This window comes from Bombina bombina, chromosome 3, assembly GCF_027579735.1.
Source record: "Bombina bombina isolate aBomBom1 chromosome 3, aBomBom1.pri, whole genome shotgun sequence".
In the NCBI taxonomy this organism is placed as follows: domain Eukaryota; kingdom Metazoa; phylum Chordata; class Amphibia; order Anura; family Bombinatoridae; genus Bombina; species Bombina bombina.
Window position 1 is genome coordinate 1084590091 of NC_069501.1, and position 14776 is coordinate 1084604866.

Sequence of the window (14776 nt, forward strand, 5' to 3'; positions counted from 1 at the left end):
TGTCTGTTTCAGACTCCCGGCCTTATCCTATGGTTTCTGTTTTTCTGGGGTCTGGGTATTGCCTCCCCTTGTTTCTATGAAACTGGTGGGTCTCTTTTGGTCTGGAGTTCCTTATGCTTGCTGGACAGCTAGCTCAGCATACTAATGCATTGTGGCTACTCTGCACTGTAGCAAACCGAGGGTTGCAAGTTCGATCCCCGGTGAGGTCTACTCAGCCTTTCCTCCTTTCGAGGTTGATAAAATGAGCAGCGCCTTGAGTTCCTTAAGGGGGATTGGCCGCACTTTACAAGTACAATCATGCTTTCTCCGTGCCTTTTCTTCTTTTTGGAAGAATACGGTAGTTTATTCCCTTTCTTTAGTAAGGGGTGTGTTGTTTGGAGACTGACTGCTGGGCGACGGTGTCTCTTGGAGGCTGTTGACTCCGTCGAGTCTAGTTCCTGTGGTCTCTAGCAAGGCTGTGGACTATCTGCGGGTCAGTGTCCTTGGGCCTTTTCCTTTTTTTTTTTTTCTTCTTTTCAAAGTTGTTCTCAGCTTCGGACGAAGCGGGATTTTGTTGGTTAGGGGTTTTCAGGCCTGGTGCCCTCAGAATGGACCGCATCTTGTACCATCCCGTCTTTGCATTCAGTGTCCTCTATAGCTTGGGTATTGTTTTGCCAAAAGTAATGAATGCAGCTGTGGACTCTTTCCATTTATGAAGAAAAACATAAATTATGCTTACCTGATAATTTTCTTTTCTTCAGATGGAAAGAGTCCACAGCTCCTGACCCGTATTTTTTTCTGTGTGCGTTTTTTGTTCTTCTGGCACCTTTTCACCCTGATATTTCTTCTACTGTTCATTGCTCCTCGGCAGAATGACTGGGGGATGAGGGAAGTGGGAGGGGTATTTAAGCCTTTGGCTGTGGTGTCTTTGCCTCCTCCTGGTGGCCAGGTTCTGAATTCCCAAAAGTAATGAATGCAGCTGTGGACTCTTTCCATCTGAAGAAAAGAAAATGATCACGTAAGCATAATTTAAGTTTTTTCCACAAAAACATTTAAAAATAGTTATTGTATGTACAGCTTTCAGACCCATCTTGCAGCTACAGCTGCCTGTCTCATGCCAAAAGTTTGAGTAACTTTGTGACCACTACAGTAAAGGGGAATTGTGCTCCTTTTAGTTTAGTATGCCAGAAGCCCATAAAATTACTAATGCGCTCACCTTAAAATTGTTTTAGTCCGGAGGTCACTCTAAGTTACTGAAACGTATGGCACAAGCTCTAGCTGCAAGATGGGTCTGTTAGGAGATCATGTGCCCGCACATATCATGTCAGCTTGGTAAGCAACAAACCTATCTGAGCAGTGTTACAGGTGACAGTGTTCCACTAGCTGTACACTCAGAAGCTGCTGCCGCTGGAAGGAACCACTGCTCACCAGCCCTATTTGATGCCAAAGGTGCGGGCTAGTACAGCACTGGTAAGTCCCTGCCACCCCCCTTACCCGCATGTGGCTGCCGCAGAGCTCTCCTGTACATCATAGGTGACATCATAGTGGGCAGGGTTATAAATTGCGTGCTCTCGCAGTTTTTAAACCGCGGCAATTAATCACGATTTTAAATTGCATATGCGAATAATCCTGCAGCCCTTATATATAAATTTATTTTTTTTATTTACCTTTTTGGGTCATTTTAGAATAACTTTTGATTTCTGTGAATAAATATCTAGTTGAAACTGTCATCCTCTGAAAGCTCTCTTTATGCCAAGAAAAAAAAAAAAAAAGAGGTAGATCAAAAGAACAAAGGCTCCATTTATTTTTAAACGGAGTGATAGCAAAAATACTAACAATTCTCTGTTTTTTCTCTAAAATTCCCGGTACTGAAGGGGTCAAAGTCAGGGAATAAACTATATCTTCCAGTAATGGAGTCTGCAACTATTTCTGTTTTTGGAATGCGCAATCTTAGTTACTAAAACCAAGCTCTACTTAAATATTGTCTTAAATGGTATTGAGACGGATACAAATGTTTTCTGTTATGGTGTTTAGAGAGGTTGGAATTGATTATTGGCCACTTGCACTAAAATAGCTTGAGGCTTTGATGATCACATGGGAAGTTTGTTCTGTAACAATGCAAATACCGGTATCATGTGACTGCTGCTCACACAAGGTGCTTCTAAATCTGATAATCCATCAACTCCAACAATCGCCCTTTATTATTGTGTAGCATCCTGTACTCCTGTGATGATGCCATTAGATTATCAAATCAGCCTCTTACTGTATAATGTGCCAATTCCTCTACAATAGGCAGTTTATTTTGTTTTTAATCACCTTGAATGTTTTCTTTTAAACAAGCCACGTTTGTGTTGCTTCATGTGTGAGCAGAGAAATTGTTACAGTCCAGAAATTGGGTCACTTGTGCCTGCAAGACATGTTCCTGTTGGAATCCTCTGCATCATCTCAGCATATAAGTGAAGCAAAGGTTTAGGTGATAAACTGAGAACTGGGGCCTATGTATCAATCAGGTCTTTAACCTCTTCTCTGCTAAATGCTTTTGCTGGTTCCCATGGTAAGTACTGTAAATGGTTGTTCATGAAACAGGATGTAGACTAATCCAGGAAAAGGTCAGCACAATATTTGTACTAATGCAATTTGTGTTCAGTTCTAAACAGCAAAAGTGCCAGGCCGGCATATTTCCAAGCAGATGTTAAAGGAACATGAAACCTAACATTCTTTTTTTCATGAATCAGAGCATATATTTTTAAACAAGTTTCTTATTTACTTATATTATCAATTTTTCTTCATTTTCTTAGTATTCTTTGTTGAAGGAGCAGCAATACACTAATCGGAGCTAGCTGAACACATGAATAAGCCTATCACAAAAGGCATTTCTGTGTAGCCACCAATTAGGAGCTATCTCCCACCTCCTGAGCCTACCTAGGTAAGCTCAGGATACCAAGGATCTAAAGGATACCAAGAGAACTAAGTCGTTTAAACTTGTATGCTCTATCTGAATCATAAAGTAAACATTTGGGTTTCATGTCCCTTTAAGCACTTCCTTAGATTTACTTCTGCATGACACCATTTGAACTATACATTAAAGGGACAGTCAACACCAGAATTGTTCAAAAAGATATAGAATCCCTTTATTACCCATTCCCCAGTTTTGCATAACCAACACAGTTATAATAATACATTTTATCTCTGTGATTACCTTGTATCTAAGCCTCTGCAAACTGCCCCTTATTTCAGTTCTTTTGATAGACTTGCCAATCAGTGCTCACTCCTAGGTAACTTCACGTGCGTGAGCTCAATGCTATCTATATGAAACACATGAACTAACACCCTCTAGTGGTGAAAAACTGTCACAATGCATTCAGATTAGAGGCGGCTTTCAAGGTCTAAGAAATTAGCATATGAACCTCCTAGGTTTAGCTTTCAACTAAGAATGCCAATAGAACAAAGCTAAATTGGTGATAAAAGTAAATTGGAAAGTTGTTTAAAATGACATGCCCTATTTGAATCATGAAAGTTTATTTTGACTGTCCCTTTATTAACAAACATGATCACAAAGAACAAGGAGCGACCAAAACAATTCCAATTTAAAGTTCTGGAGAAGGACCTATCAGGGTTGAATAGGATTATAAAATAAATGTTCGATACTTTAAACATTTCATTTGAATTTTGACAAAAGGCATGTGGGAGACAGGCCTTTGATCACCATGGTGATGGTAGCATCACATGGGGATGCTTTTCATCTGCATAGTCTGGGAAACTAAGCAGGATTGAATACAAAATGAATGGAACCAAATAGAGGGAAAGTTCACCTTCCCGCAGGATAGTGACCCTAAACACACAGCCAAAACAACGCTGAAGTGCTCTCTGAAGTTGTTTAATAATAAGTATCTTTGAATGGCCTGGTCAAAATCCACACCTCAGCCTGACAATCCATGCCAAGACAATTTCCCTCCAACCTGACAGAACATTAGCAATTTTGCCAAGAAGAAAGGGCAAAGATTGTAACCAAATGTGTAAAGCTTGTAGTGACTCACCCCACCGCTGTAAGTGCAGCCATAAGTGGATCTATTTATGCAACCAACAAATGTGGTTTTTGTTTTTAACTTCTGTGTCACAATAATTATTTTGCCCCTTTTTAAAGTGTGTATGTTGTGTAAATCAAATGGTACAAAGTCAAATAAAATCTTTAGGTTCTGGTTGTAACACAATGTAGTGGTATGCAAGCTGATTGTACACTAATGCAAGGCAATATAGAACTTTAGATATCATTCCTGGTTCTGTTTTTACACTTTCCACATTTTTGTGCATAAATAAATGGTTGAACAAACATTGGCTTCTATTTCTCCAACATAGGTGTGTCCGGTCCACGGCGTCATCCTTACTTGTGGGATATTCTCTTCCCCAACAGGAAATGGCAAAGAGCCCAGCAAAGCTGGTCACATGATCCCTCCTAGGCTCCGCCTTCCCCAGTCATTCTCTTTGCCGTTGTACAGGCAACATCTCCACGGAGATGGCTTAGAGTTTTTTGGTGTTTAAATGTAGTTTTTATTCTTCAATCAAGAGTTTGTTATTTTAAAATAGTGCTGGTATGTACTATTTACTCTGAAACAGAAAAGAGATGAAGATTTCTGTTTGTAAGAGGAAAATGATTTTAGCAACCGTTACTAAAATCGATGGCTTTTTCCACACAGGACTGTTGAGAGGAATTAACTTCAGTTGGGGGAAACAGTGAGCAGACTTTTGCTGCTTGAGGTATGACACATTTCTAACAAGACGTGGTAATGCTGGAAGCTGTCATTTTCCCTATGGGATCCGGTAAGCCATTTTTATTAAATGAGAATAAAAGGGCTTCACAAGGGCTTTAAAGACTGGTAGACATTTTTCTGGGCTAAAACGATTGATTTATAAGCATTTTTAATACTTCATAGCTTTGAGGAGTTATTTTATTCTTGGGAATTATGTAAAATAACCGGCAGGCACTGTATTGGACACCTTTTTCACTGGGGGCCTTCTCTAATCATAGGCAGAGCCTCATTTTCGCGCCTCTATTGCGCAGTTGTTTTTGGGAAGCAAGGCATGCAGATGCATGTGTGAGGAGCTCAGATACATAGAAAAAGCTTACTGAAGGCGTCATTTGGTATCGTATTCCTCTTTGGGCTTGGTTGGGTCTCAGCAAAGCAGATACCAGGGACTGTATAGGGGTTAAATATAAAAACGGCTCCGGTTCCGCTATTTTAAGAGTTAAAGCTTTCAAATTTGGTGTGCAATACTTTTAAGGCTTTAAGACACTGTGGTGAAATTTTGGTGAATTTTGAACAATTCCTTCATACTTTTTCACATTTTCAGTAATAAAGTGTGTTCAGTTTAAAATTTAAAGTGACAGTAACGGGTTTATTTTAAAACGTTTTTTGTACTTTGTTATCAAGTTTATGCCTGTTTAACATGTCTGAACTATCAGATAGACTATGTTCTGTATGTAAGGAAGCCAAGGTTCCTTCTCATTTAAATAGATGTGATTTATGTGACACAAAATTTAGAGAAAATGATGCCCAAGATGATTCCTCAAGTGAGGGGAGTAAGCATGGTACTGCATCATCCCCTCCTTCGTCTACGCCAGTCTTGCCCACACAGGAGGCCCCTAGTACATCTAGTGCGCCAATGCTCCTTACTATGCAACAATTAACGGCTGTAATGGATAATTCTATCAAAAACATTTTAGCCAAAATGCCCACTTATCAGCGAAAGCGCGACTGCTCTGTTTTAGAAAATACTGAAGAGCATGAGGACGCTGATGATAATGGTTCTGAAATGCCCCTACACCAGTCTGAGGGGGCCAGGGAGGTTTTGTCTGAGGGAGAAATTTCAGATTCAGGGAAAATTTCTCAACAAGCTGAACCTGATGTGATTACATTCAAATTTAAATTGGAACATCTCCGCGCTCTGCTTAAGGAGGTGTTATCTACTCTGGATGATTGTGAGAATTTGGTCATTCCAGAGAAATTATGTAAGATGGACAAGTTCCTAGAGGTCCCGGGGCCCCCCGAAGCTTTTCCTATACCCAAGCGGGTGGCGGACATTGTAAACAAAGAATGGGAAAGGCCCGGCATACCTTTTGTCCCTCCCCCTATATTTAAGAAATTGTTTCCTATGGTCGACCCCAGAAAGGACTTATGGCAGACAGTCCCCAAGGTCGAGGGGGCGGTTTCTACTCTAAACAAACGCACTACTATCCCTATAGAAGATAGTTGTGCTTTCAAAGATCCTATGGATAAAAAATTAGAGGGTTTGCTTAAAAAGATGTTTGTTCAGCAAGGTTACCTTCTTTCATGCATTGTTCCTGTCACTACAGCAGCGTGTTTCTGGTTCGATGAACTAGAAAAGTCTCTCAATAAAGATTCTTCTTATGAGGAGATTATGGACAGAATTCATGCTCTCAAATTGGCTAACTCTTTTACTTTAGACGCCACTTTGCAATTGGCTAGATTAGCGGCGAAAAATTCAGGGTTTGCTATTGTGGCGCGCAGAGCGCTTTGGCTAAAATCTTGGTCAGCGGATGCGTCTTCCAAGAACAAATTGCTTAACATACCTTTCAAGGGGAAAACGCTGTTTGGCCCTGACTTGAAAGAGATTATTTCTGATATCACTGGGGGTAAGGGCCACGCCCTTCCTCAGGATAGGTCTTTCAAGGCTAAAAATAAACCAAATTTTCGTCCCTTTCGCAGAAACGGACCAGCCCCAAGTGCTACATCCTCTAAGCAAGAGGGTAATACTTCTCAAACCAAGCCAGCCTGGAGGCCAATGCAAGGCTGGAACCAGTGGCGTCACTAGGGTTGGTGTCACCCGGTGCGGTTAGTCATGGTGTCACCCCCCCCCCCCAGAAAGCAGACACACACAAAAACACAGGCAAACACACATACAAACACTCAGACACGCTTAAAAACATACTCAGATGCACACACAAACACTCGGAAACACACTCAGACACACACACAAAAGCACACACACAAAAACTCAGACACACACATACAAAATATGTAAACTGCACTGCATTAATTATAAAGTTCATGCCTAGAGCTGCTCCCTGGCTCAGCAGAACATCAAATGAAAGATAAACAGAGCACTCTAAAATAAATCACTGAAGAAAAGGTTTAGGCGCGCAAACTATGAAAATTCTGCTCTTTGACTCTGTTCCAAGTCTGTCAGTGCATAGCCCTGGGCCGCATGTCACTGAGCAGTGAGCACAGATAGGTTTAGGCTAGCAGCGCAACTTTGCAAGCCCCATGGCACGACCACAACATTCATAGTGAAATTGGGCAGGGGAGGAGCAAAGTACAAACAAGCAAAAGCAGCCGGGAAAACTATTTGTTGAAATTGCAGCACTGGCTCAAGGGGCAAAAAAATTGTGTGTCTACAGCTTACCCAGTCCCACTAATGTTCACAAATGCCAGCCTCTAATAAAATAATCTATGCATCTCAACATTGTATTTCTTTGAATTTCAAAAAAAATTAAAAAAAAAAAATTTTTTTTTTTAATTTTTTTTTTGGTGTCACCCCCTGGAGGGTGTCACCCAGGTGCGGCCCGCACCCCCCGCACCCCCTAGTGACGCCACTGGTACCAGCAGAAGTTAGAAAACCCCTTAATTTCCATAATTGACCAGTGGTGTATACAATCCCTAAAGCTTATTTACTATCAGTGTAAATGTTTACTGACCTGTCCTTTGAGAGCTGACAAGCAAGTGTGAGTGCATGTAGCTCAGCCGCTTGGGCACTGTAGTGAGATGGGAGGGGCTCGGCCTCTATAACAGAATCTGTCATGACTACACCAGAAACATTCACCATCCTCAAACTTCCATCACAGAACAGTGTCCAATCCAGGTTAGCAGTGGCGTCACTAGGGTTGGTGTCACCCGGTGCGGTAAGTCATGGTGTGTCCCCCCCCCCCCCAGAAAGCAGACACACACAAAAACACAGGCAAACACACATACAAACACTCAGACATACTTAAAAACATACTCAGATGCACACACAAACACTCGGAAACACACTCAGACACACACACAAAAACACTGAGACACACAAAAACTCAGACACACACATACAAAATATGTAAACTGCACTGCATTAATTAGGAAGCTCATGCCTAGAGCTGCTCCCTGGCTCAGCAGAACATCAAATGAAAGATAAACAGAGCACTCTAAAATAAATCACTGAAGAAAAGGTTTAGGCGCGCAAACTATGAAAATTCTGCTCTCTGACTCTGTTCCAAGTCTGTCAGTGCACAGCCCTGGGCCGCATGTCACTAAGCAGTGAGCACAGATAGGCAGGCAGGTTTAGGCTAGCAGCGCAACTTTTCAAGCCCCACGGCACACCCACAACATTCATAGTGAAATTGGGCAGGGGAGGAGCAAAGTACAAACAAGCAAAAGCAGCCAGGAAAACTATTTGTTGAAATTGCAGCACTGGCTCAAGGGGCAAAAAAATTGTGTGTCTACAACTTCCCCAGTCCCACTAATGTTCACAAATGCCAGCCTCTAATAAAATAATCTATGCATCTCAAAATTGTATTTCTTTGAATTTCAATAAAATTAAAAAAAAAAAAAAAAAAAAAAAAAAAAATTTTTTTTTTTTTTTTGGTGTCACCCCCTGGAGGGTGTCACCCGGGTGCGGCCCGCCCCCCCCGCCCCCCCCCTAGTGACGCCACTGGCTGGAACAAAGGTAAGCAGGCCAAGAAACCTGCCACTGCTACCAAGACAGCATGAGATGTTGGCCCCCGATCCGGGACCGGATCTGGTGGGGGGCAGACTTTCTCTCTTCGCTCAGGCTTGGGCAAGAGATGTTCTGGATCCTTGGGCGCTAGAAATAGTCTCCCAAGGTTATCTTCTGGAATTCAAGGAGCTTCCCCCAAGGGGGAGGTTCCACAGGTCTCAATTGTCTTCAGACCACATAAAAAGACAGGCATTCTTACATTGTGTAGAAGACCTGTTAAAAATGGGAGTGATTCATCCTGTTCCATTAGGAGAACAAGGGATGGGATTCTACTCCAATCTGTTCATAGTTCCCAAAAAAGAGGGAACATTCAGACCAATCTTAGATCTCAAGATCCTAAACAAGTTTCTCAAGGTTCCATCGTTCAAAATGGAAACCATTCGGACAATTCTTCCTTCCATCCAGGAAGGTCAATTCATGACCACGGTGGATTTAAAGGATGCGTATCTACATATTCCTATCCACAAGGAACATCATCGGTTCCTAAGGTTCGCCTTTCTGGACAAGCATTACCAGTTTGTGGCACTTCCATTCGGATTAGCCACTGCTCCAAGAATTTTCACAAAGGTACTAGGGTCCCTTCTAGCGGTGCTACGACCAAGGGGCATTGCAGTAGGACCTTACTTGGACGACATACTGATTCAAGCGTCGTCCCTACCACAAGCAAAGGCTCATACGGACATTGTCCTGGCCTTTCTCAGATCTCACGGGTGGAAAGTGAACGTAGAAAAAAGTTTTCTATCTCCGTCAACAAGAGTTCCCTTCTTGGGAACAATAATAGACTCCTTAGAAATGAGGATTTTTCTGACAGAGGCCAGAAAATCAAAACTTCTAAGCTCTTGTCAAGTACTTCATTCTGTTCTTCTTCCTTCCATAGCACAGTGCATGGAAGTAATAGGTTTGATGGTCGCGGCAATGGACATAGTTCCTTTTGCGCGAATTCATCTGAGACCATTACAACTGTGCATGCTCAGTCAGTGGAATGGGGATTATACAGACTTGTCTCCGACGATACAAGTAGATCAGAGGACCAGAGATTCACTCCGTTGGTAGCTAACCCTGGACAACTTGTCACAGGGGATGAGCTTCCGCAGACCAGAGTGGGTCATTGTCACGACAGACGCCAGTCTGGTAGGCTGGGGCGCGGTCTGGGAACCCCTGAAAGCTCAGGGTCTTTGGTCTCGGGAAGAATCTCTTCTCCCGATAAACATTCTGGAACTAAGAGCGATATTCAATGCTCTCAAGGCTTGGCCTCAGCTAGCAAAGGCCAAATTCGTACGGTTTCAATCAGACAACATGACGACTGTTGCGTATATCAACCATCAGGGGGGAACAAGGAGTTCCCTGGCGATGGAAGAAGTGACCAAAATCATTCAATGGGCGGAGACTCACTCCTGCCACTTGTCTGCAATCCACATCCCAGGCGTGGAAAATTTGGAAGCGGATTTTCTGAGTCGTCAGACATTTCATCCGGGGGAGTGGGAACTCCATCCGGAAATCTTTGCCCAAATAACTCAATTGTGGGGCATTCCAGACATGGATCTGATGGCCTCTCGTCAGAACTTCAAGGTTCCTTTCTACGGGTCCAGATCCAGGGATCCCAAGGCGACTCTAGTAGATGCACTAGTAGCACCTTGGACCTTCAACCTAGCTTATGTATTCCCACCGTTTCCTCTCATCCCCAGGCTGGTAGCCAGGATCAATCAGGAGAGGGCATCGGTGATCTTGATAGCTCCTGCGTGGCCACGCAGGACTTGGTATGCAGACCTGGTGAATATGTCATCGGCTCCACCATGGAAGCTACCTTTGAGACAGGACCTTCTTGTTCAAGGTCCGTTCGAACATCCGAATCTGGTTTCACTCCAACTGACTGCTTGGAGATTGAACGCTTGATTTTATCAAAGCGAGGGTTCTCAGATTCTGTCATTGATACTCTTGTTCAGGCCAGAAAGCCTGTAACTAGAAAAATCTACCATAAAATATGGAAAAAATATATCTGTTGGTGTGAATCTAAAGGATTACCATGGAACAAGATAAAAATTCCTAAGATGCTATCCTTTCTTCAAGAAGGTTTGGAGAAAGGATTATCTGCAAGTTCTTTGAAGGGACAGATTTCTGCTTTATCTGTTTTACTTCACAAAAAGCTGGCGGCTGTGCCAGATGTTCAGGCTTTTGTTCAGGCTCTGGTTAGAATCAAGCCTGTTTACAAACCTTTGACTCCTCCTTGGAGTCTCAATTTAGTTCTTTCAGTTCTTCAGGGGGTTCCGTTTGAGCCCCTACATTCCGTTGATATCAAGTTATTATCTTGGAAAGTTTTGTTTTTGGTTGCAATTTCTTCTGCTAGAAGAGTTTCAGAGTTATCTGCTCTGCAGTGTTCTCCTCCTTATCTGGTGTTCCATGCAGATAAGGTGGTTTTGCGTACTAAACCTGGTTTTCTTCCGAAAGTTGTTTCTAACAAAAACATTAACCAGGAGATAGTCGTGCCTTCTTTGTGTCCGAATCCAGTTTCAAAGAAGGAACGTTTGTTGCACAATTTGGATGTAGTTCGTGCTCTAAAATTCTATTTAGATGCTACAAAGGATTTCAGACAAACATCTTCCTTGTTTGTTGTTTATTCTGGTAAAAGGAGAGGTCAAAAAGCAACTTCTACCTCTCTATCTTTTTGGCTTAAAAGCATCATCAGATTGGCTTATGAGACTGCTGGACGGCAGCCTCCTGACAGAATCACAGCTCATTCCACTAGGGCTGTGGCTTCCACATGGGCCTTTAAGAACGAGGCTTCTGTTGATCAGATATGTAAGGCAGCGACTTGGTCTTCACTGCACACTTTTACCAAATTTTACAAATTTGATACTTTTGCTTCTTCTGAGGCTATTTTTGGGAGAAAGGTTTTGCAAACCGTGGTGCCTTCCATCTAGGTGACCTGATTTGCTCCCTCCCATCATCCGTGTCCTAAAGCTTTGGTATTGGTTCCCACAAGTAAGGATGACGCCGTGGACCGGACACACCTATGTTGGAGAAAACAGAATTTATGTTTACCTGATAAATTACTTTCTCCAACGGTGTGTCCGGTCCACGGCCCGCCCTGGTTTTTTAATCAGGTCTGATGATTTATTTTCTTTAACTACAGTCACCACGGTATCATATGATTTCTCCTATGCAAATATTCCTCCTTTACGTCGGTCGAATGACTGGGGAAGGCGGAGCCTAGGAGGGATCATGTGACCAGCTTTGCTGGGCTCTTTGCCATTTCCTGTTGGGGAAGAGAATATCCCACAAGTAAGGATGACGCCGTGGACCGGACACACCGTTGGAGAAAGTAATTTATCAGGTAAACATAAATTCTGTTTTTTTAGTTGCTAATATCTTTTTGGAAAATAAATTTGACTAATCCTACATCGTAGTGTATATAAAAAAGGTGTTTAAATATAGAATCAGGATCTTTAAAGAAAAATGATGCATTTCATCTTCAATTAATAATACTTTTCAACATTTTGCATTGTTTTTCTATACCCTAAAACAGGGTTCTTCAAACTTTTTTCCCCCACAAGACCCAGTGCCATGATACCATATATCTTTGCAACCATATTTTTATGCTTGGCCTGAAAATTCCTGACGTACAGTAATATACAAGACAGCTGCAATTTTGTAGTCAAAGATGAAATTGTTGCAAAAGTTAATAACACACACCACACAAACTCTCCTACAACCCACACACACAAGTTGCGTAGTTTGAAGAACCCTTCCCTAAAATATTTATAGGGGGGGCGGCGATCACACACAAATAATAAAAAATAAATTACTACCTGCAATGTTTCACATCAGTCAGCAGTTAAAATTGTGTTAAGGACAACTAAAAACTGGGACACAGCTGAGAGAAACTCCCTTGAACTTGGCAAGTGAGTAATCTGTTTACAGTAGTTTGGATTTTTGATGGCAGTTGCATATAAAGCTGTAGATTTTTAAATAATGAAACAGTGTACTGTAAAATTGTCTCTTTAATGTGTTCCCAATTTACTATTTTACCTGCTGGACTGTATTAAATTGATTACAAAGAAATTACTTAGCTTTATTTTGTCATTTGAAATGGCATTTTTTGCCTGTTGTATCCCCACTTATACTGAACATTTCAATACTTGCGTATTTGCTAAGGAAAAGTGGGGGGTTGTAGATAAAGTAGTCAAATGTTAATTTTCAGTTGTTCTATCTAAGTATACAAACAGATCAAAATGTTGTGTGTGTGTGTATAATGAGTGATAATGTATGTAGAATTTATATCCCTGCAAGCGCAACCCATTTTAAAGGGTTGTGTTTTCAAAGAGCAAAATCAGCTAGTTCATATTCAAAAATAAAGCCAAAAGGAACCCATCAAGGTGAATCCAGTTTTAAAGGACAATGCCCCTTTAATGTTTGTAACAACTGTTCTCCTTCTCTATGGAAATTGCTGCTCAGTTGCAAAAGGAATTATATATTTTTTTAGGAGCAGTTAAATAGCACTTTGGAGTTGTTGAAAAAAACATTTTTTTTTCTGATTTTCCTACACTGAGGTCAAGAAATTAATTTCATTGTGCCATAGACCCTGATATAGAGTGGGTACAGCTGTTTATTAAGCAGTCTAGAACATACCTAAAAGGAACATGAAACCCAACAGGTTTCTTTAATGGTTCAGATAGAGCATATCATTTTTATACAACTTTCCAATTTACTTATGTTATAGAATATAATTCAGTCTCTTGGCATCCTTTGACGGAGCAGCAATGCACTACTGGGAGCTAGCTGATCATATCTTGTGAGCCAATGACAAGATACATGTGCGACCTCTAAGCGCCAGCTATCTCGCAATAGTGTACTGCTGCTGCTATGTCTAGCTAGATATGCTTTTCAACAAAGGATACCAAGATAACAAAGCAAATGAGATAATCTAAGTAAATTGGAATCTTGAAAATGTTAATTTTGACTTTGTTAAAAATCTAGGTGCCAGGCTGAATATTTAGGAGAAAACAATAAAAGCAGCAACTATGCTAATGTCCAATTTCTATTTTATTTTAATGTTTAAGCTTCAAGCAGTCATCCAACAAATGAGTTATCCCCCTTGGCTACTTTAGATGTACACTTGCAATCAAAGGGGTAAAAACTACTACTGCATAAAACACTTGCAGACATGTTTGTAAAAAAAGAAAATTAAGTGATATTCCTTTTGGTTTACTGCCTTGGTTTATAGAGGTAAAGCTGAAGTTTTTCCTCAGATGTCATCCAATTGTGTTTTCATTGTGATGAATTTAAAATTATATTTGCTTTAATTGTAAACCAGGAAAGAGCAAAACTCCTTACCCAGTAGCGGCTGGTCAATCTTGAGTATAATGGGGCGCTAGACTCCAGCACTTTAAATAAAGCCCCGTCCTTAGAGGGCAGGTTAATGTCCCTTTAACTATGTATTTAACCTTTTTGCAGGGTTTAAACACCTAGCTCATTTTATTATTGCACTATTGCTGGCATATAACACAAGGGTTAGACATATTTTTATACCAGCAATAGGGCAATAATAAAATGCATAATAACAATACACCTATTCCCAAATTACCTCGGTGCGCATTTCCCTACTCGTTGACTTTCATTAGGAAAAATAATAAAATGGTGCTTGGGTTTGTTTGTCTCTAATGTAGTTTTAATGTGTTTTTGTTACTCTGTATAGAAGCAGACAGGTTTATTTCTGGTTTCATGAGCTTTGAATGTACATAACTATATTATACCTAATAGATCATACAGAATTCTTAAAGGGACAGTCTAGTCAAAATTAAACTTTCATGATTCAGATAGGGCAGCAATTTTAAACAACTTTCCAATTGACTTTTATCATGAGATTTTAAGCAACTTTCTAATTTTTGGTCCAGAACCCTGGATAGCGCTTGCTTGATTAGTGGCTATATTTAGCCACCAATCAGCAAACACAATCCAGGTGCTGAACCAAAAATGGGCCGGCTCCTAAGCTTACATTCTTGCTTTTCAAATAAAGATAGCAAGAGAACAA

General features: G+C 41.1%; 1 protein-coding gene across 1 annotated transcript in view; it reads left to right on the plus strand.

Moving 5' to 3' along the window:
* Positions 1-14776, plus strand: part of WDFY2 (WD repeat and FYVE domain containing 2) — a 336435-nt gene that overhangs the window by 79014 nt on the left and 242645 nt on the right. The window lies entirely within an intron of this gene.